We start from the raw sequence: 20,256 nt of genomic DNA, 5'->3' as shown, positions 1-20,256 counted from the left end.
GTGCAGAACAGGTGTAAAGTGCTACCATTCTGTTTTGGTAGCAATTTACACCCACGTTGCCCTTGTTTTGCACAGGTGTAAATGACGGCACCAGGTGCCTAACAGTGGAGCATAAAGAGGTTTGAGAGATATCTGAAGAAAAGTACTTGGGCGTGTTAGGAAAGCAAAAGCACAGAATGTTCCAAAGGAAGGCTGGGCTAGTCAGTCCTTTCCTATTCCTAACCTGTCTTGTCTTTGCTCAGGAAGGTTAGAAAACTGTGTACTGTAATTCCTTTAAAAACAGAGAGTCTGATCTTCAGGTAGTAAAAATAGTCATAGTTGTATTTACAGTAATGGAGTTATGTCCATTTACTCCAGCTGACAACACGACCCGGAACATTTGACACTTTGTGAAATAAATGTAATAATTTTTTCTAGTAATTAACAAAGAGTTATTCAGGGGACTGAATAGCAGACAGCAAAGGCAAGCTTGGTGTTGCTGAAAGCTGATGGTTTGTTTATTGGCTATAGTCTTGATTTCGCCAAAGCCGGGGGTAAATATGGTCTTCAGTTGATGGACTATAGGATTATGGAGTATTTTATATCTTACAAGTTTTGCCTGCTGACTTGGGACTGAAATAATGTTCTCCTACTCCCCTTTAAGTAATCCATGCCCTAGTTCTCAGACTACCAAGAGAATCAAAGATTAAAAATTGCGAACATCAGCCCCCGCATTAGAAAAATGCAAGTATACTAGTTGACAATAAAGAATTAAAACACTTTAATACCATAAGAGCCATGCAATTAGAGAGAGAGAGAGAGAGAGAGAGAGCGAGAGAGAGAAGAGCCAAAATCAACACAACACAGACTCAATATTGCAGAACTATATTGAAGAACATACACAAATCCAGCCATTTCCTGAACAAAACCCCCAAGAACAATTCCCCTTTGCATATTGTTTTTTTCTGAACCACTCCCATCCCTACAAGTTCAAGGTGACATCAGCACACAAATTTGGTTCCTCTAAGCATGAAGGGATTCATTAAACTGATGCACAAGGGAAAGTCAAGATCTCTCTCTGCATTCCCTGACTCCTCCCTGTGAGCAGCCACTGGCACATAAACCACATCCAATGAGGACAGGGCAATGGTCCCCAACACCCTCTGCACCATCCAGCCCTGCCTCGTTGTGTTGCAGTGCCTGCTGAAGCTTCCTGTGGGGCAGGGCAGCTCCACATCACCCCACGTGCACCTGTGCTTACCTGGCACAATCTAGCCCTGACTGAGTCGGAGCTTTGTTTTGATAACGGTGTTTGATAACGGTGATAATGTGTGGTGGGGAAGATTCTGTGCTACATCTGCTGTCTGAGAAATGCAGCAGAGAAAGCCCAGACCAGCAGGAGGGAGATGCGCCCTCTGTATTCTGGGTTGTTGCAGAGTTGAAACTGCCCTCGACATAAGCTGTAATATCTGGCAGCCTCCCCAGAGTTAGCATTGGGTACTCACAGCCAAGAATTCCCATAGACTGCGCCAGGGTCTGCCATGGGTAGGGGCAGCGTGGGGCCAGTTGCACTGGTCCTACACTGCTCCTGTGCCATGGCAATTCTTCCTAGCCCTGACTGTCACTGGGGCAGTGGATAGCAAATGGAATGAAGGCCAGAATCTGCCTATGAGACTTGGTATTAAAGGAAAGAACAGTCAGGTTTATTTCATACATCCTTCCTTCATTGCTAATAATCCACCTGAAATAAAATAAACTCCAAAAGTGTCCCATCCCAGCATGTGTTGGTTCTCCATACCTAAGTCTAAACATGGCTCTTCAGATACTAATGGATTGCTCTAAATTCCTAGTCTGGAATGTAGAGACGATATTGCCAGAATTTCATAGCATTCACATTGAAAAAGATGCCATAGCAGGAGGCAATTTAAGTAGTACACAAGTGCTTTTCAAAACATCAGGAAAAGGCAAGAACAATGCCACAGCATTTACCCTTTTTGCACTGGTCACTGTACCAGTGTTAAAGAAGAAATAATGCACTATGGCAATTTATAGCAGCTGAAATCTAGTTTAAGAAACTATTAGACCAATTTAATCTCTCTGAACATCTTTTTTTGCTATACTTGAAATTGTGCAGTGTCTTTGATATCTTTTGTTCTCGTAGTCTTTCTTTTAGTCCTGATAATGGAGACAGCATCCTACAGGCAGGTACTGGGGAAAGTTTGTGGGAAAGTAGCTAAAAACCTAAAGGAAGGAAAATAAGTATTTGGATATTGTACAAAGGTGGCCCTGGTGTTAGAGTGTTGGGTGATTGTAAAATGGGAGAAAACATAGCAAAAGCAGAAACATCAGTGTCTTTTTAATGTACAGACCTTTCAGCATGGAGCCTGTTGGCATAGTCAAGTTCTAGCAAGTGGACCAAGACTTTCCTCAATGAGGAGCGTGAAGGGTTTTAAATGTGATGACAACTTACTTACCTAAATGCAGGCTAGGTACACATCTGCCTGTAAACCATTTCAAGATAATAAGAAGAATTATAGTAGTCTCTAAAGCTATGTCAGGTTGACACTGCTAATGTCTTTGGTCAGGATTACATTTTTATTTATGTATTGTTTATACATGCATATCATTTGTTCCTGTGAATCTAATACCCAGCCAGACAGGGACTTTGATGGAAATGTATTTAGTAAAAGACATTCTGAGTTACAGGCTCAAGAACAATATGCAGCCAAGATGTGTTCAACTGAATCCTTGAGTGAGGGTTTTTATGTACTGTATTTTGTCGGAGTTAGATTGTAAACTCTTCACAAGAAACTCTCTTTTTTAAGTGGTCTGTAAACTTCCAGGTATGTTTACAGCCTTTTAGATAGAGAAAACATAACTTTCATTTAAGGCCTAGAGGTTCCCCTAGGTTGGAGTGATGCGGCCATCAGAGAGGATTTTATGTTTAGTGATTAGAGCTGGTTTTCTTGAACTTCAGTGAAATGATGCTGATTTCACTGGGGATCTGCCCCATCGTTCATTTATAATAATAAGTTTTCTTGATTTTAGGGAAAGAAACTTCTTGATTCTTATCTCATTATGCCTTAGGTTGTACTCCTGAGCGTTCAGTGCCTCTGACACTGCATCATGGGAGGGGGTGAAATTGACATAGAGGGAAGATGAAAAGAGAGCACAAAGCAATATATAAATTATTCTTGAGTTTGTGCTACCAACTTTTTTTCATGCATCCCACCCCACACCAAGCATCCCCAGTCCACCCTGGGGCAAGTAACAGGCAGCAGCACCCATCTGGCACATGTGACTTGTATTCATCAGCTAATAACCCAACTGCCAGACTTTGAGAAAGAATCACTCATAGTTGTTGAGAGGCAGAAAGGAGGAGGAGTGCCTATGTCCGCCGACGCTAATAAATAACAACAATGATAATGATTAAAACTCTGCATAATAGGCTGAGTCACCATCACATTCACCATGCTTATTTACAGCTGGGAAGCCAGGTTGTTTAGGCTAGAATTTTACAGGTAGAGGTGGTACCACTGCTGCAGTTCTTTAGGAAGTGTCACAGCAAATGACAGGGAAAAAATGCATCCGGGGTGGGGAGGGGAGGGGATGGGGGGAACTCTCTTAACCCAGTGTAATAAAGAGGGGAATTTGGCCCCGGGCCTTGTAACAGTTTTCAGCTGAAGTGTGGAGTGGAAGGGTTGTTTGATTACTGGTGGTGCCTTCCGTGATACCTGCTTTCATCAGACTTGGTGGCCAGCAGCTGGGCAGTCTGCCAATGGAACTGGGTAAAGAAGCAGAGGAAATTGACTCTTCTGTTTCAGGACTGGTTGATGAACTAGTCTTACCTGCTAGGATTTACTGGAGCTGTGTTGTGGGGGGTGGTGTTTAGTTTTGTTTTGTTTTTTGTTGTTTTGCTTTTTTGGAACCTCACCGGGGAATATCACATAATGCTTCATGGAAATACAAAAAACAGTCTGGGGCATTAATAATGGTGTTTCACAACTGTGAACTTCCTCCCCCCCATGCACACACACAGGTGGTGTTGGACAAAATCCTGGCCTTGCTGTAGTCAATGGGAGTTTGCTACTGACTTAAGCAGGACCAGAATTTCATCCTTAGTTTTTAGAAGAAATTCTGTCTACTTTGGAGGCTCTTACAGCATCAAGGATTGGAATAGCCATTTATATAGGAAACAAGGTTATCCAGAGATAACGGTATGAATTTAAAAACAAAACCCATGAATTTTGGAAGTGATACAATGCCTCACGCTTCAGGGCATAAGCTGACCATGAACTAGTGGAAATTAGGAGGTATCTTTGCCTGAAGGCAGGTTATCCTGTAACTGACCACTGCAGGGTTTCTTGCAGTTTTCTCTGAAGCAGCTATTATTGGGGGATACTGGATTAGATGGACTAACTGGTCTAACCTAATATGGCAGTTCCCATGTTCTTTTGTTCTTACAGGAAGCATCATGGCATGATGGTAATAATTATTGTCTGGAAGCAAAGCAGGAAAAAAAACATGGAAAAGAAGTGGCTTTTTTATTTCACTTTTGAAAAAGCTTTACATGACTTTGTTTTTATATTTTATTTTTATGATAAGATATCCATTCAATAAGCCATAAAAAGAAATCTATTAAAGGTAGAAAATGTGATGCTCAGGATTAAACCTGAATTCCTAGGGTGAAGCAGGTATATTAGGAAGTACCTCCAAAGAAATGGCTAGTGGTAATAGTGACAGTAGTTAAAAGTATTCTAATGCGTTGTATTAATGGGGGAAGGTTATGAGAAGAACAGATGTCTGAACCATAATGTTCTTTCCAGAATAGTAGATGAAACAAAGCCCTTTGTGGTCATGACAAAGAGTCATCATAGCTGTCCTTAAGACTGGTTATTTTCTTCATTAATACCTCCCAGACTTTGTTGGTCCATTCTTACTATGTGGGTTGGCCCAGTTTATGGTTAAGACAATTTCGGCAAGCAGAGGAGGAAAATAAAGTTTGGAGAGGAAATACATCATTATTCTTTCTCAACTGAGATCTATACCACTTTGTTCCACACTGATCTTAAGGCAGGTTATTTGCCTGTAATTTTGCTTCTTAATGAGTAATCATCCTTTTGTAAAAAACTGAACTGGAGGGCTTTGTGTCACTCTTATATGAAAATGGCATGTCTGGTTGACGTTCAACCCCTCCCTCTTCCCAGGTGTGATGCAGAAGATCTCAGATAAATTTCATGGTGTCTTGAATCATCTACCCATATAAACCACAGGCCATTCATTCCCTTTCTCACAAATTGATGTGTGATGTTATTCACTTCCATATTATCAGCTCTCCTTCCAGTACTTTGCTAACAGTTATATCACAGCTCTGTCTCTCTCATTTGCCCCCTCCCTTTTTTTTTTTTTTAATGATTGAGCCCATCTTTTCCTGGGGGTAAATGTTTGTTTTTTACGAATATTTCTTGACTTCAGTTAAGCCACTTGAAATATTTATAAACGCCCCATGCATATAAAAATAGACTGCCTTTACTTTGTTCTGTGTGATACTAGTTAAAACAAAATAAAAAAAATAGTCCATCAGATTAATTACAGTGAATCAGGAAACTGGCTGCTATGCCCCTTTTTTCATATTTTATATTATGCAGATTGGATTCCAATTCAATCTACGGATTCAGGCATTCAAAAGTACAGATGCTTACCTGCAAGCGGCACAAATTTACCTTAATATCTTTGGGCTGGAAAGCAGGTTGAAAGGCTCATTCTGTTGAGATTTTCTCATGGCCAGTACTTCCATGTTTTGTTCAAGCCAGAAATAGGATGAGAACAGCTTTTCTTGGCCCGTTTTGGCACCTTCATTTGTAGTGGAAGCCAGTTAACCGAATATGCTGAACCTCAAACAAATCATTTTGATTCAAATTTTGGGCCAATGTTTAGGTTGGTCCTTAATCCAGTTTGAATTTAACCCGTCACTAGAGACTATGGTGCAAAAGTGCAACTGATTTAAACACATGACTGCAGTGTTTGTGGGCAGAGAGTTTTGGACTCCTTGTATGTGCAAAAATCCTACATACCTTGGAGTGTGGATCAAGGCAGAGAATCAAACCACCTTTACTAAGACTAGTCATCACATAATGAACAAACTTTGAAAACCTATTATCTAATTGTGGAGAAGAAGTGGCAAAAGAGACAGTTCTATAGAGAGAGTGCAACAGGAACAAACCAGTGGGTCTTGATCTAAGGAACAACCAAGAACCCACTCAAAGTTGAAATGAAAATCATTATTATTGATTTGTATAACAGTAGCGTCCAGGGGCCTAAGCTGAGTTGGGAGCCCTCACACACAGTAAGAGACAATCCCTCCCCCAATTAGTTTACAATCTAAATAGACAAGCCAGAGAAAATAGGCATTATTATCTGCATTTCCTAAGATGGGGAACTGAGGCATCAAGAGACTTAGGGCTTGTCTACTTGAACGTTTAATTTGCTGCAAACTTGGGTGTAAACCTACCCTGCACAATCCTCCTGTGCTTTAGCTGTTCGGGTGCACCCTGCTGCGGTGTATTAACAGTTCGTGAATGCACTTTTGATCTAGACCTATTTCAAAGACAACTAGATCAAAGCTCTTTAACAAATTGTTAAATCAGCAGTGTCCACGCATGGAAGGTTAGTGGGGGGTAGATCCAAACCACAGCTTGCTGCAAACTAAATGTTCGTGCAGACAAGTTCTTAGTGATTTGTTCATGGTTACACAGCAAGTTAGTAGCTGAACCAGGAATTGAACCCAGATCTCCTGAGTCCTGCTCCAGTGCTTTCACTATAAATTTATCCTTCCTTTTCTAAAGCGTGCTTATATTGTATGGCTGAATACAATGAATATACAATGGCGCAAGTAGGAGGAGCACCTTGCAAAACCTTCCATTTAAAAGAGACAGTTCTTGAAATCAGTCTAATCAATGCAGGGCTTTCAGCAGAGGATGGAAACGTTCTGTTGTCTGAGCATCCTTTGGCCAATTTTGGTCAACTATACGCAGCTGATGCCTAATGGAAGAAGGCATATTACCAGAAATGACAGTAATCCAGCCAAGAGGTGACACAATCATCATCGCAGCCTTCTAGAGATATCAAAGGGGAAATCACTCTAGACAAAGTATCACACAATTGCTAATGTCATTCATCTCCTGGAAAATCCATGTCTAAAAAAATAAGCCAAGTTTGTTTGTTTGTTTTTTTCTTGAACACAAAAGAGAAGAGGACTTTGTTTTTGTATGCTATGAGGCCCTGGGCGATCGTAACATTCTCCTACCTATCGTTAATCTGGTAAGGCCCTGATCCAATGTTCATTGAAGTCAATAGGAAAACTCCCATTGATTTCAGTGGGCATTGGATCAGTGTTGATTAAGTGGATAAGGCCCAATTTTGCCCTCAAGTTACATGTGTGTAAAACCCTTAGAAGTCAGTGGAAATTATACCTGTAGCTGAGGCAAAATTGGGCCCATATTGTAGTTTACAAGTAGTAACCTTGTGCCAGATTCTAAACTGCTGTAAATCAGGATAGCTTCATTGACTTCACTGGAGTTGCATTGATTTACACTAGTGGAAAATCTGGCCCTAGAGTTTACTACACTTCAAAAAGGTTGACTGTGGAAGTGTTAAAAATTATCTCAGAGTTACATAATTTATAATGTTGCCTAATATAAAGGGTTCCCATCATTTCATAGATCATAAGAGTGTAAATTTAAAAAATTATTCAGTAATAAATATAATACTGTACTCTCAATTTCAAAAAATCCCAAAACCCAACATACAAATATTAGCAAATAAAATAGAAACCAGAATGCATCATACCTATGTAGGGTTACAAGATAGCAAGTGTGAAAAATTGGGACAGCGGATAGGAGGTAATAGGCATTGTGATATAGCGAGGGCAGAGGACAGTAGGAGAGTGGTCCTATTTGCAAACCAGGAAGTGGGCGGACACGAGCCCACCCACTGCTAAAGGCCCCTCCCCCAGCCTAAGGGGAGGAGCCACTGAGCCTGGAACGCAACTGATTGCTTGGTACAACTAATGAAAGAAACAGGAAGGGACGTGAGGGTCACAGGGTTAAACGAAGGGAGACAGAAAGGGACACCGAGCAGAGAACCCCGGACAGCGCCCACCGCTCCCGGAAGGTGTCGAGGGAGCCAGTGGATGCTGCCCAGAAGAACTCTGCCCGGATACGTGAGTGAACAAGGGAACGGAAGTAGGCCCCAAAGTCACAGAGTGCCCCTCCCCCCCGCCAACCTCCCCTCTCTGGTCTTGTAGATAGCCCATTTCAGTGGTGGAAGGGAGGTATGTGAGCCCCAGAATGCTCCGGGCTCTGTTCCCTGCTGACTAGCTAAGAGCCATTAGGGGGCAATTCGGAGCAGCTGAGGCCAATTAAGCACCAGCCAGGTGCTTCATAAAAGCCCTCTGCTCCAAACAGTCATGGCACGAGCTGGAGGAGTAGGAGTGCCGTGCTGTGGAGTGGATAGGAGTGCTGAGTTGAGTGGAGGAGCAGATCGGAGTGCAGAGTTCTGTGGACAGAAGGAAGGTACCAGGCTCAAGAAGCCGGAAGGAGGGGGAAAATTAGCCCAGGGGAAGACAGTGCAGCTGGGAACACGGTGCCAGCAGCACATAGCTGCTTCTCATAGGGCCCCTACCCCCTCCTTGTGGAAGACGGGGTGACTGGAGACGCCCTGGCCCACTACAAACAGTACAAGCATGCAACCTACTAGAAGGGATCCGGCTGCTTGCCACAGCACCTATATAAGAAAAAGTCTCTAATATCGGGAGTGTCCCTATAAAGTTGGGACATCTGGTCACCCTATACCTATGACATATCTATTCCATCACCAAAATATATACCTATGCAGTTCAGACTGGCTGCCAGATTTGAGAACACCATTAGCATGAGCAATAGCGTTTTTGTTTTCAAACCAGGTCCTCCTGTTAGTATGGAATGGAACGTGTGTGTCTGGGTATATGCCGCATGAATGTAATATTGTGTGACAGTACTGGATGAAAGCTGTTCTGTCAGCTAAATATTTTCCAAAAGAAGGTATTCAGCAAAATAAATCTGTCTGGGCATTTCTACTGCCTGTTACTGCAGAATGTTTTGGAGCTTGTGAAAATACTGCAATGCAGCAAGCGTACTATCACTGGCTTTTCCTTAAAGGTTAAAAGTGAATTTTTGTTGTTTGTTTGTTTTTTCTTTGCCAACATGTGGGTGGCATTTTCTCAAGTTCTCATGGTAACAAACATAATTTAAAAATGCCGGAACCAACGGAAAATTGGTCTTTTTCAATGTATGCTTAAAGTGGGTGTTAAATCAGTGTTGTCGGTTATTTCAATGTCTCTGGTACAGAGATGTTGAGAAAAGGAAAATGGGATAAAGTGTTACTGAATGTAGAAAATCTTGATTATTTCTTCACCAGGTCTTATTGCCACATGTTTTTAAGGAGCATGTGATTAAAATTAAAAATGTGTGCTACTTAAGTCTTTTCTTTTATATGAATTCTGTCACTACAGGTATAGCATATGGTATGTCATGTCATGTCTTTTAATTACTAGCACAGGCAACTATATGCAAAGGTATTTTTGTTTGCTACTTGAGAATATGAACATTCATCAAAACAAATATGTAAATACTTGGAACCAGGGAAACCTACTTCAGAGGGGCCCTTTTTACAAACAGACATGCAGAGGAGCAAATTATGACCTGTTTAAACAAAACAAAACACAAGAATGGGAGTATCAAAAGTGGATGCTTCCCCTAGTATTTGTAAACATCTTTTGAAACAGGTGACTAGTTAAGTAGGAGGGTTGCACGGGGCATTTAGATTACATGCACTTCAGCTTGTGTCTGTTCCTTTGCAGCACCTAGTATAAATGTGTGAAATGGCATTCTGGGCTTTATGCGTAGAGGGGAAGGGGTTAAACACCTTGTAAATCTCAGCCACTCTATGTATGATCCTATAAATTTGCAAATGGGTAATTGTATGCAGGTGAGTTATCCCATGGGTGTATAGGTATTTGCAGGACCAAGGTCTATGGCAATGTCTTCACTGCAAAAAAAAAAAAAAAAAAAAAAAAGGTGTTTTTTACAGCAGGATAACTAGCACATGCTAGCTATCCTGCTGTGAAATTTTAGTGGAGACAAGGCACTGCAGTTTTTACCATGAGATAGGTCGATGAGGTGAACACTATGCCTTGCCCATGACTGACCTTGCCCTCATTGGCCTTGTGGTGAAATTATAGGTGCCTTGTCTCCACTAGGATTTTGCAGCGGGGTAGCTAACGCATGTCAGTTATCCTGCAGTGAAAACACACTGTTTTGGGCAGTGAAGACAAAGCCAAATCTTCAGAGAATGACTATGAATGGGATTTACAAAGATACTACGGTAGAGAGTGTGGAAGAGTTCAGATGGTTAGGGTATGGGGAGGGACAACAGCTTCCTGAATTCAAGGAAAATAGCTCCCAATACCCACCTGGGCTCCTGCACAGCAAACCCATCACCTTTCTTCTGTGCAGCAAGACCGCCAGATCCATTATCATGGTTCATCTTCCTGTGTCTCACAAGGCAGAACCAGACCTGTCAGTCACTGGCAAGGGAGGAGAGGCCGCCCTTATAAAGACCCCCACGTGTTCTGCTCTGCCTTCTCAGTTTCAAGTGGACTTTTTAGATCCAACTGCTAAAAAGGATCTATTTGTTTTATTTTAAATGAGAATTCCCCCGCCCCATGTCAGTTTTCTCCTCGGCAGTCAATTTGGGCATTGTGGAGGGACATACTTCACATTGATCTGCAGAGTTAGGCTAGTGGCAGGGCTCTCAAGTTCTTCATATGGTGGGCCAAATCTTCCTGGAGAGATTATCCCCTCCCATTCATGATCAAGTAACTTCCTTGAGGAACCTACAGCAATTGCTGCCCAAGTGGAAAATTAATATTAGGAAAGTACTTAATGCATTTTTAGATGGCTTTAATGGTGAAGACAGAGGGAAAATTTCGCACCGTGGACCAGCCAGCTTTCCACGGGCCACGGTCTGAGAACCACTGGTTTAGTAGAATCATAGAATCCTAGAAGATTAAGGTTAGAAGGGACCTCAGGAAGTATCTAATCCAACCCCCTGCTCAAAGCAGTCCCAACCCCAACTAGATCATCCAGCCAGGGCTTTGTCAAGCCACACCTTAAAAATCTCTAAGGATGGAGATTCCGCCACCTCCCTAAGTAACACATTCCAGTGTTTCACCACCTTCCTAGTGAAAAAGTTTTCCAACCTAACCCTCCACCACTGCAATTTGAGACCATTGCTCCTAGTTCTGTCATCTGCCACCACTGAGAACAGCCTAGCTCCATCCTCCCTGGAACCCCCTTTCAGGTAGTTGAAGGCTGCTATCAAATCCCCCCTCATTCTTCTCTTCTGCTGACTAAACAAGCCCAGTTCCCTCAGTTTCTCCTCATAAGTCATATGCTCCAGCCCCTTAATCATTTTTGTTGCCCTCCGCTGGACTCTGTCCACTTTGTCCACATCCTTTTTGTAGTGAGCGGCCCAAAACTGGACACAATACTCCAAATGTGGCCTCACCAATGCTGAATAGAGGGGAATAATCACTTCCCTCGATCTGCGGGCAATGCTCCTACTAATGCAGCCCAATATGCCGTTAGCCTTTTTGGCAACAAGGGCACACTGCTGACTCATATCCAGCTTCTTTTCCACTGTAACCCCCAGGTTCTTTTCTGCAGAACTGCTGCCTAGCCAGTCAGTCCCCAGTCTGTAGCAGTACATGGGATTCTTCCATCCTAAGTGCAGGACTCTGCTCTTGTCCTTGTTGAACCTCATCAGATTTCTTTTGGCCCAATCCTCCAACTTATCGTATTTACTCAGTATTCTATCCCTCCCTTCCAGCGTATCTACCACTCCCCCTAGCTTAGTGTCATCTGAGAACTTGCTGAGGGTGCAATCCACCCCATCCTTCCAGATCATTAATGAAACTGTTTAGTAGTTTGAGCAGGGGACAGGGAATTCAGTACCAATCCTGGCTCCACTAATGATTCCTTCTCTGTCCTCCACTTACAACTTATCTACCTCAGAGGACTGTTTTGAGGCTCTGGGGTGGTATTTTAAAAAGTGAGCTATGGGATTTAGGAACACAACAGACAGTGCTCCTAAACACCCTAGTCACGAAAAATCTCCTTAAATAATAATAGCCTGTTACCGCACTTTGAACAGGAATAGCACGATATAAATGTAAGTGGTATAAGATCAGCAGTAACAGATTCAAGAGTTGAGAGAACCATTGGCACTTAGCAACTAATAAAAATGAGGCACTTGTCATGTGTATTGTACAGTAGCTCTTTACTGTAGCCCTCTGTGCATCCTAGCTGTGGTGTCTTGTGTCACTGGAAAGAATCCCTCTATAAAGACTAGCTGGTTGGGCACTTTTTCTTAGCAATGGAAAAGGAAAATATCTCTATCTCATTTAGGAAGCTGCAACTAGTCCTGACCCACTCTCAGAACATGATGGCCAAGGCAGCATGTCCGCATTTTAAAGTCCGTACAGCCAGCCTTATGGCCTTCAAAACAAAAGATCATTTGGTTGACATCTGAAATCTAACTCTGTCTTTAATGATTTCCCAAGAAATCTCGACCCCTTAATAAGACACGTTTTATGTCAAGCCTGGAAGGTGTGGGTATCATGTTTTTGGTTACCCTGAGCTTGGCAGAGGATTTCTATTTCTCTATCTGAAACTCCTGTCACTTCCCATTTTACCCAATGAAAATCGTCAGAAAGTGCTCTGAACCAAAAGAACCCAGAAATGTGATGATGGCTGCAGACTTCTGGCCTCCTTACATGAAATGAGGTGACTTCTAAAAGGAATAATAAGGAATCACTTCAAGACAAAACTTCTAGTTCTTGAAACATTTTCACAGAACTCTCCCAAAGCACTAATTTAAATCCTAAACCCAAATTAGAAGGACTCAGCTTGCATGCAATGAAGTTTGATCTCCGTGCTGCTGCAGAAACAGGAGTTCTGTGTTTTTCATTCGTCCTTATGTTTAGTGCTATACTTCACTATGCTTTGAATTGAGCTACATGCGAAACATCTATGGAGATAGCATATATGTATATGTACTGGGTCAGAAGAATGATTTTGATCTTTCCTTTGTTCTGAATGGTGTAGCGATATGCTTAATTATATGGTTCCACACAAGGCCGTGATAGAAAAATGTCCCAACACTCTCCAGCTTTGTTTCCTTTGGAAACCTCCCCAAGTTTAAACTTAGGCTGAGATAATACCGAAAATAGATATGGAAGCTGTAAGAAGAATTTTGCACCATCTATAAATTGGGCAGAAAATCATGATGCTTGTCTCTCTTGTAGGCCCCAGCACTGTGATACTGTAAATCTATTTTCTTTTTAAATGGTTTTTTTTTTCTGTATTCATAATAAACGTGGCATACTGCGTTATCCCCTAAATAAAATCCTGCTGTTTATTTGATAAGTATAACACTCTTACCAACAGAAGTTAGTGCAATAAAAGGTATTACCTCTCCCATCTTGTCTCTCTAATATCCTGGGTCCAACACAGCTATAGCTGGCTTCAGAATTTTTTTCCTAGGGCAAAAAGGCTCCTTTTGTACTTTCAAAGAGTCGGCTACCTAAAACCAATGGGGTACATTTAGCCACTCTGCCAGGTGTCACTCCAGTCTTCCAAAGAGCATCACATTGTCCTTGTGGGATGCAACATCTGCTCATGACTCAATAGAGTGCAATGCCTATCAGCTGCCTGGTTTGTGGCTTGAGTATAAGATGTGTGGGACTCTCAGTCCTGAAATACAAGTGATGGAGCCTAGCAACTGTTCCCAGACATGTTTATTGACTAATTTAGCCCTTTCCTCTCCTTCATAAGTTGACAAAAAACAAATTCCTTGCTCTCAATTATTCAACAGCACATTACTTTTCAGCCATCAGCTTGTACTTAGATTGTTTGCTACAGAGGTAGACATTCTGCCAGTTTGAGGCCATAGGAGATGCACCACCTGAGAAAGTAAAACTGCAGTGTTAGCCTAGCCACCCCTGCTTAGGAAGAGGCTTCAGAAAAAAGGACCCCCCTAGGACCTCAAACATCTACCTAAACTGGGTTCCTGACACCTACACAGCCAGTGGGGGCTGGGCCAGAGAAGAGGAGGAAGAGTTGCTGGGCCTGGAACTTGCTGCTGTGGCAGGAGAGCCAGTCACAAGCCCAGACGAACATGTGCATGTCTAGGACCACCCAGATGTGTGCATTGAGCCTGAATAAGCACAGTGATTGGGGGAAGGGAGGCAGATGGGTGCCGTAGTGGCTGGAGGGGATGCAGCCTCATGCTTGCTCTGTGTAGGACAGAATAGAGGTGAATACCATTTTCCTCCCTGTGAGAGGAGCCCAGACAGCACCCAGCTTCACATGGGGCTTCGTGCCCCCCTAGTGTCATGAGAACAGTTCCTCCAGCAAAAGACTGGGGAGAGGAAAAGGAGGCAAAGCACCCACCCCAGCCATCAATCAGCCACCAGAGCACAGGGATAGCCAGGCTGCCTCGAGCTTGATGAAGAAGAGCAAGTTTGTCCCAACACTCCACAATGCAGAGGAGCCTGCGAGCCTCACCCACCAGGTGTCCCTTTCACCAGAAATCAGGGGAAGGTCAGGGTTTGGGCAACACAGGACCTTCAACGGACAGGAGGAGGAGATATCACAGCAGCGAGTGCTATGTGCACCTAAACGATTGGTTAGGAAAGGACTCCAGCATGAGGAAATCTCGGGTCTGAGAAACTCAGTTGCAGAGTGGCCCAGACAAGTGAAGTATTACCCAGAATGAAGAGTTGTCAGGCCTGCTACATTTATAAGAACTCCAGTGCAAAGCAGAGGCTGCATATCATCCCTCTGAGATTTGCCGGTAGACTCTAGTTTTGTACCCACTTCTTTTTTTGTCCTGGCAGGATTCTGATGTGCTTAATTAAACTGACATGCGAAGAGAAAATTTTAAAATTGGGCCCCTTTCGAGAGGAGAGGAATAAGGTTGCCTGTGCAACCTTAATTCAGCCCCCTTGTGCATATGCATTATGCTGTTGTCTTTAATTGCATACTTACATACTGTTTTTTTCCACAGGAGCCTTGCCTCATTCAGGGTATAGGTTGGACTGCTCTGGGGATAAATCCAGGTTGTGTAGTAAAGGAGACTCTCTCATTTGTTAAAGGAATTGGCAGGTGTGTACTGAACAAGGCCGGGGATTGCAGGAAGAGAAAGGTGGGTCTCATGGTTAAGAGAGTTGAATGCTGTCTTACAGAATTGGTTTCGATCTCTGCCTTTGCCACAGATGTCCTGTGTGGTACTGGTCCAGTCACTTAAACCAAACTTTTCACATGGTCAATAATTGTATGCCCACCTTTTCTGGGTGCACTGTTTGAGTCCATGGGGTCTGGTTTTCTAAACTGAGCACTCACAGCTGCAGCTGAAGTCAATGTAAGTTGTGCTTGAATATATGGAGTGCTGTATAATGCTACGTACTCTAAAAAATCGAGTCCTAGCTGTCATACATTGGGTACCCAAAATTAGTGGATATTTTTTGTTAATTTTTCTCTGTCTCAGCTCCTCATCTGTCAAATGCTGATAATACCTTCCTCTCATCTCACATGGGTATTGTGAAGATAAATTAGTTAGTTTGTGAAGCAGTCAGATACTGTAGCGATAAGCGCCGTAGAAAAGCCCATGAAGAAATTAATCATTCTGTCTGCAGAGCAGGATTCGGATAGTGTGAAGGAAACAAGGCTTGTGGCCAGACACTGAACAATCATGAGAAAACACAGTAAGTGAGCACTGTCCATCCTGTACACTGAATAAGGCCTGGGTTCTGTGGAAAAAATAGTATGCGACCATGAATTAAATACTGTAGTATAACACATACACGTGAGGTGGCTAAATTAAGGTTTCACAGGCAATCTGAATTCTAGCATTTCCTAATTTTTGAGTGCCTGACATTGAAACCCAAATAATGTTCTTTCAACATAATATTTTGTGTGAAATCTATGTCTGTGGGTCTCTGGGCATAAGTTAACTAATGTTAAAAAGATGAAGATGTTTTTATATTTATGTTTGTCCTTAATATTCCTGGTGAACAAAAAGAATTGCAAATATTTTTTTTTGTAAGTGAATAAAGTTTAGCAGTGTACAGATTTGCTTATGTAAGTGATTGCCACAGCTGGGTTTTACTGCTGCCAGCTAGATGGTGGTTAATTTTGCAAGTTTTGTGCTCAGAGCCTTCAGGAAAACTCTGCATCTCATCCTGAAAGCCAGCAGAATATAATTAGCAAGCCATAAAAATCGACCTGATTTGTGAGAACCACTGAAGGATGCAGAGAGACATTTCTGTTCAAGGAGATAGGAACAAAACTGCATGATTACTGACCCAGTCATGTCAGACCTGAATTTTAAGGGAATCCCAACTGATAAGTGTTCTACAGCCTGAATACTGCCTATTCATAACTCAGCTAACATTGTGCATGAATCATCTTTGAACCAGACACAGTCCCTCTGGGTGAGAGTTGAGGTCATTGGTGGGGCAGTGCTTCAGATTGCTTGCCCTTAGTGAAAAAGAAAATATACAAGACTCTGCTTCCACTGCTGCAGCTCCAGGCTTTTCATATATAAAACATTAGCAATGAGCATCTCCTCACAGATCTCTCTTCCATGGCAGCTCCAGATGCATAACCTTGGACCTTCTTGAAGAGTTTCTTGCCCATCTGTCGAACTATCTGCTTGTGTGCTTTTGTCTTTACAAAAGACATTTTTTCCATCAGCTGATCTTTTTTAATATGCCCAACCATCTCATTACATTAGTGCCTTCTTGTATTGCGTGTAACTTTTTAGCACGATGAGAGCAAGCTGTGCCTGCAGCACACTGTCAAGCCTGCTCTGTCTATGTCTGAACTGTCTGGAACTCAAGCCAGAGAATGTAGTCTATAAAGTGTTCTTTTTCTAAAAATGCCAAGACAGACAAATAATGGGAGTGGAAACTGAGACAAAGAGAGGGGAAGTGATTTGCCCAAGGTCACCCAGTAGGCCAGCGGTAATGCCCGGAGTAGAACCTTTTCTCATGTCCTTTTCTCATGTCCTGTCTACTAATAGACACAAATTTAATGCCTGATTCTCATTTACTCTAAGGCCACTTTTCATTTGTACTGGTAGGGTAAAGGGGACGTAGATCAAAGAACACCAGACTCTCCATAGCTGCCAAATACGATATGACAGGCTCTACTGACCACAATTAAAGTCACACAATGTATCTGAGAATGGGTGTTTATAATTCACTGGAAAGCTGGTAGTGAGAGGGGCAGCGTAGTTTAGTATTTGGCCCAATTACAGTAATTTTACCATAATACCATAGGCATCTTAAACCAAAATATTAAAGCTGTTAAAGAACTCCATGGAACAGAACAGATAGAATAAAACCTCAAAGATTAATAGACTCATTGTATTACACTGTACACTTTTTTAAATGATATAGTCTTTAGAGCACATTTGAAACAACCCAGATCTATAGCATCTCCCAAAAGATGCATCATAACCATCTCTATTTATACAGGCCAAAGTGAATTACCAGAATCAGAGGGTGCTATGAATTCAGCTCCTTTCACAGCCTGTTTCACTCACTGCTGAGTGATTCAACTCCTTGTTGAAGCTCTGACCTCAGTCAGTGAACAAGCTACCTTAGGTATAGAAAGTGATTGATCTCACCAGGAAAATGGGCTTGACTGATGGTGTGTGGATGCACAGCATATGCTGCAAGGGCATAATGTCCGTAGATAAAGACTTGTAAACATGCGCAGAACATGCTGCCAGTTCCACCCAGTGTCTGCAGAGCTTTTTGCACCTTCTTCCTGTGATACAGGTTGTTCTGTCCATTGTCAGAGAAGGCATACTGAACTCCTTCCACCACTGGTGTAATCCAGGAGGCCAGTTCCTATGTTTCCTCCCTCTGTCTGCCTGTCTCATTGTATTCAGAAAAATACATTTGATGGCATGGGTATTTTTTCCAAGCTGTTGACTAGTATTGCTGGCTACTTATATATTTGGTACTGTTAATACAGATATATGCATTAAGCATAAACATTATAGCAATTATATAGCCTAAATTGACCTGTACCTTTAGTATAATTATCCCATAACATCTTGCATTAGCAGAACCAATTTTCGCTTAAGTAGATAGGAAAGCTGTCAGGATCAGGATGTATGAGTATTTTACCATAGCAACATTGGGTGTTATTCCCACAGGCCAGTACTGGAGTTTCCCAAAAGAAGAGGACAAGACATATGATTGTTGTACCTATGGCAGGGCACCTGCCCCTCACTGGCCTGGAAAGGATTAAGAGGGCCCTTGGAACAGCAGTGCGAAAGGTAGCCAATAGGAAGAGGCTGTGTGGTAGCCAATCAGGGCCCAGGAGGGTGGTATTAAAGGGAGCTGCAGAGCAGAGTAAGGTTAGTGACTCCCAGGAGATTGAAGAGGGAGGACTGTCAGCATCCTGAACAGAGCAGTTGCTGGCTTCTGGGACTCAGCCGAACCAAATGCCCTGAAGCAAGAGAAGAGAAGGTACTGGAGCTGCAGGGAAGTGGCCCAGGGAAATCAACTGAGGTGGCCAAAGTGGGAAGTGGCTAGAACAGACTGCAGAATACCCTGGAAGTAGGGAACATGTATTGTGACTCAGCTGTAGGGCTGAGTCACGAGAAGGAGGATCCACCGGAGACAGGACAGAGGGTGAGACACTACAGAGAGGGGTATCTGCCTGGCTGACAGCTGATTCCCCATATAGCCAGTAGGAGGTGCCATGATGGTGAATTGAACCATGTTACACTACGTTAGAAGAAACCTTGGAAGTGCCTTCATGTCCTTTAATAACTGGAATACATGTTGTCAGAATAAAGAGTTAAGAGTAACACCATGGTACCAAAGGCACAGAATAGAAAGTTGACTGAGTTAAATCTAGTTTTAGATAATGTGTAAAGGACCTTTTAATTGTAAACAGGTTGGGTATAAAAAGATGGTTTAGGAGTGTAACTTTAGGAGCATACCTTCTATGTAAAATGACTGTAACAACGCTGCATGAGACGACATCCTGGAGGCTGGTATCATATTGATTCTTTGTCCTGTACTATACTATTATTATTGGCTTATAGCAGTAAATGTGCCTGATTTTGGTTCTGGAATATATTTAATAACAAATGAAAGTGTGGTCAAGCAATTGACTCTACTATTTGTCAACAAACCTCTCCCCACTTCCTGAATTTGTTTATCCATAACATGATATCCTTTGTTTGTTTCTTAGACATTCTCCTCTTTTTCCATTCTGTGCAATTTTGTTACTCTTCCCCTCTCCCAGGCCCCAGGCTCATATTTTCCCTCTCATTGAAAACCAAAAGAAAAGAGCCATTTACTATAGATGTAAATAGCAGGTCTTCAGAGCTGGGGGCAATAGGTGTGCCTTCAGAAAAATAGAGCTGTTCACAGAAGCCCAAATTGCTACACAAATCAGGTAACTACCTATGCAAATAGGACTTTACAGGGCAAGTGTGCAAATTCCAGTGCTGTGACCATGAGTCCTGCTGTCACCAGACAGGTGTGATTTAGGAGATGTCCTATGACTCAGGTGAATTAGTTCGGCGTTGCTCAGCACCACCTCTGGCCTGAAATACTCACATTTCCTTTTAAAGAACCTTTAGTGAAGAAATTAGAATTACAGCCTAACTACAGCAAAAAGTTAATCATCACAGTGCAAATATAAACACAACTGAACCAACAACATGATCCATGTAAGCCTATACCACTCCGTTCTTTCCCAATACCGATTTTGAGACCTGATCTTCCAGTCCTAACTTAGGCAAAACTCTTTGAGATGAGGACTGCAGGATCAGCCACCTGAATTTCAGATTCCTTTTGCTTCAGATTTCCTCTCCGCCCTCCCGCACTCCACACACATGTGCACACACTTTTGAATCTAACTAGAAGAGAAACTGATTTATATATTAAAGAGAAAGTGGAGCTGGTGGAAAAAGGTTTAGCAAGAGAGAAACACCACATAATAGAATAATATCCATAATTCTATACTTGCTTGTTTGCTTTCTTTTCTTTTCAAGAGTTTTAAGCACAAAATATCTACAGATGCTTGGTTACAGTTATAGAGATAGTGTGCATGTGTGTGTCTCTGTATGGACATGCTCATGTGT

General features: G+C 42.4%; 1 protein-coding gene across 1 annotated transcript in view; it reads left to right on the top strand.

The window, feature by feature from the left end:
* The window catches only part of MAP2 (microtubule associated protein 2), a 238,985-nt gene that overhangs the window by 102,453 nt on the left and 116,276 nt on the right, over positions 1 to 20,256 (top strand). Inside the window, exon 6 of the mRNA XM_067548744.1 lies at positions 15,148 to 15,285. The gene's annotated coding sequence lies outside the window, so the exon portion shown is untranslated. The remainder of the gene's footprint in view (positions 1 to 15,147; positions 15,286 to 20,256) is intronic.

The sequence above is a fragment of the Emydura macquarii genome, unplaced genomic scaffold, assembly GCF_026122565.2.
Source record: "Emydura macquarii macquarii isolate MOO-44397 ecotype Brisbane River unplaced genomic scaffold, CSIRO-AGI_Emac_v2 contig_1253, whole genome shotgun sequence".
Taxonomy (NCBI): domain Eukaryota; kingdom Metazoa; phylum Chordata; order Testudines; family Chelidae; genus Emydura; species Emydura macquarii.
The sequence above is the reverse complement of the archived record's forward strand: the minus strand, read 5'-3'. Positions and strand labels throughout refer to the sequence as shown.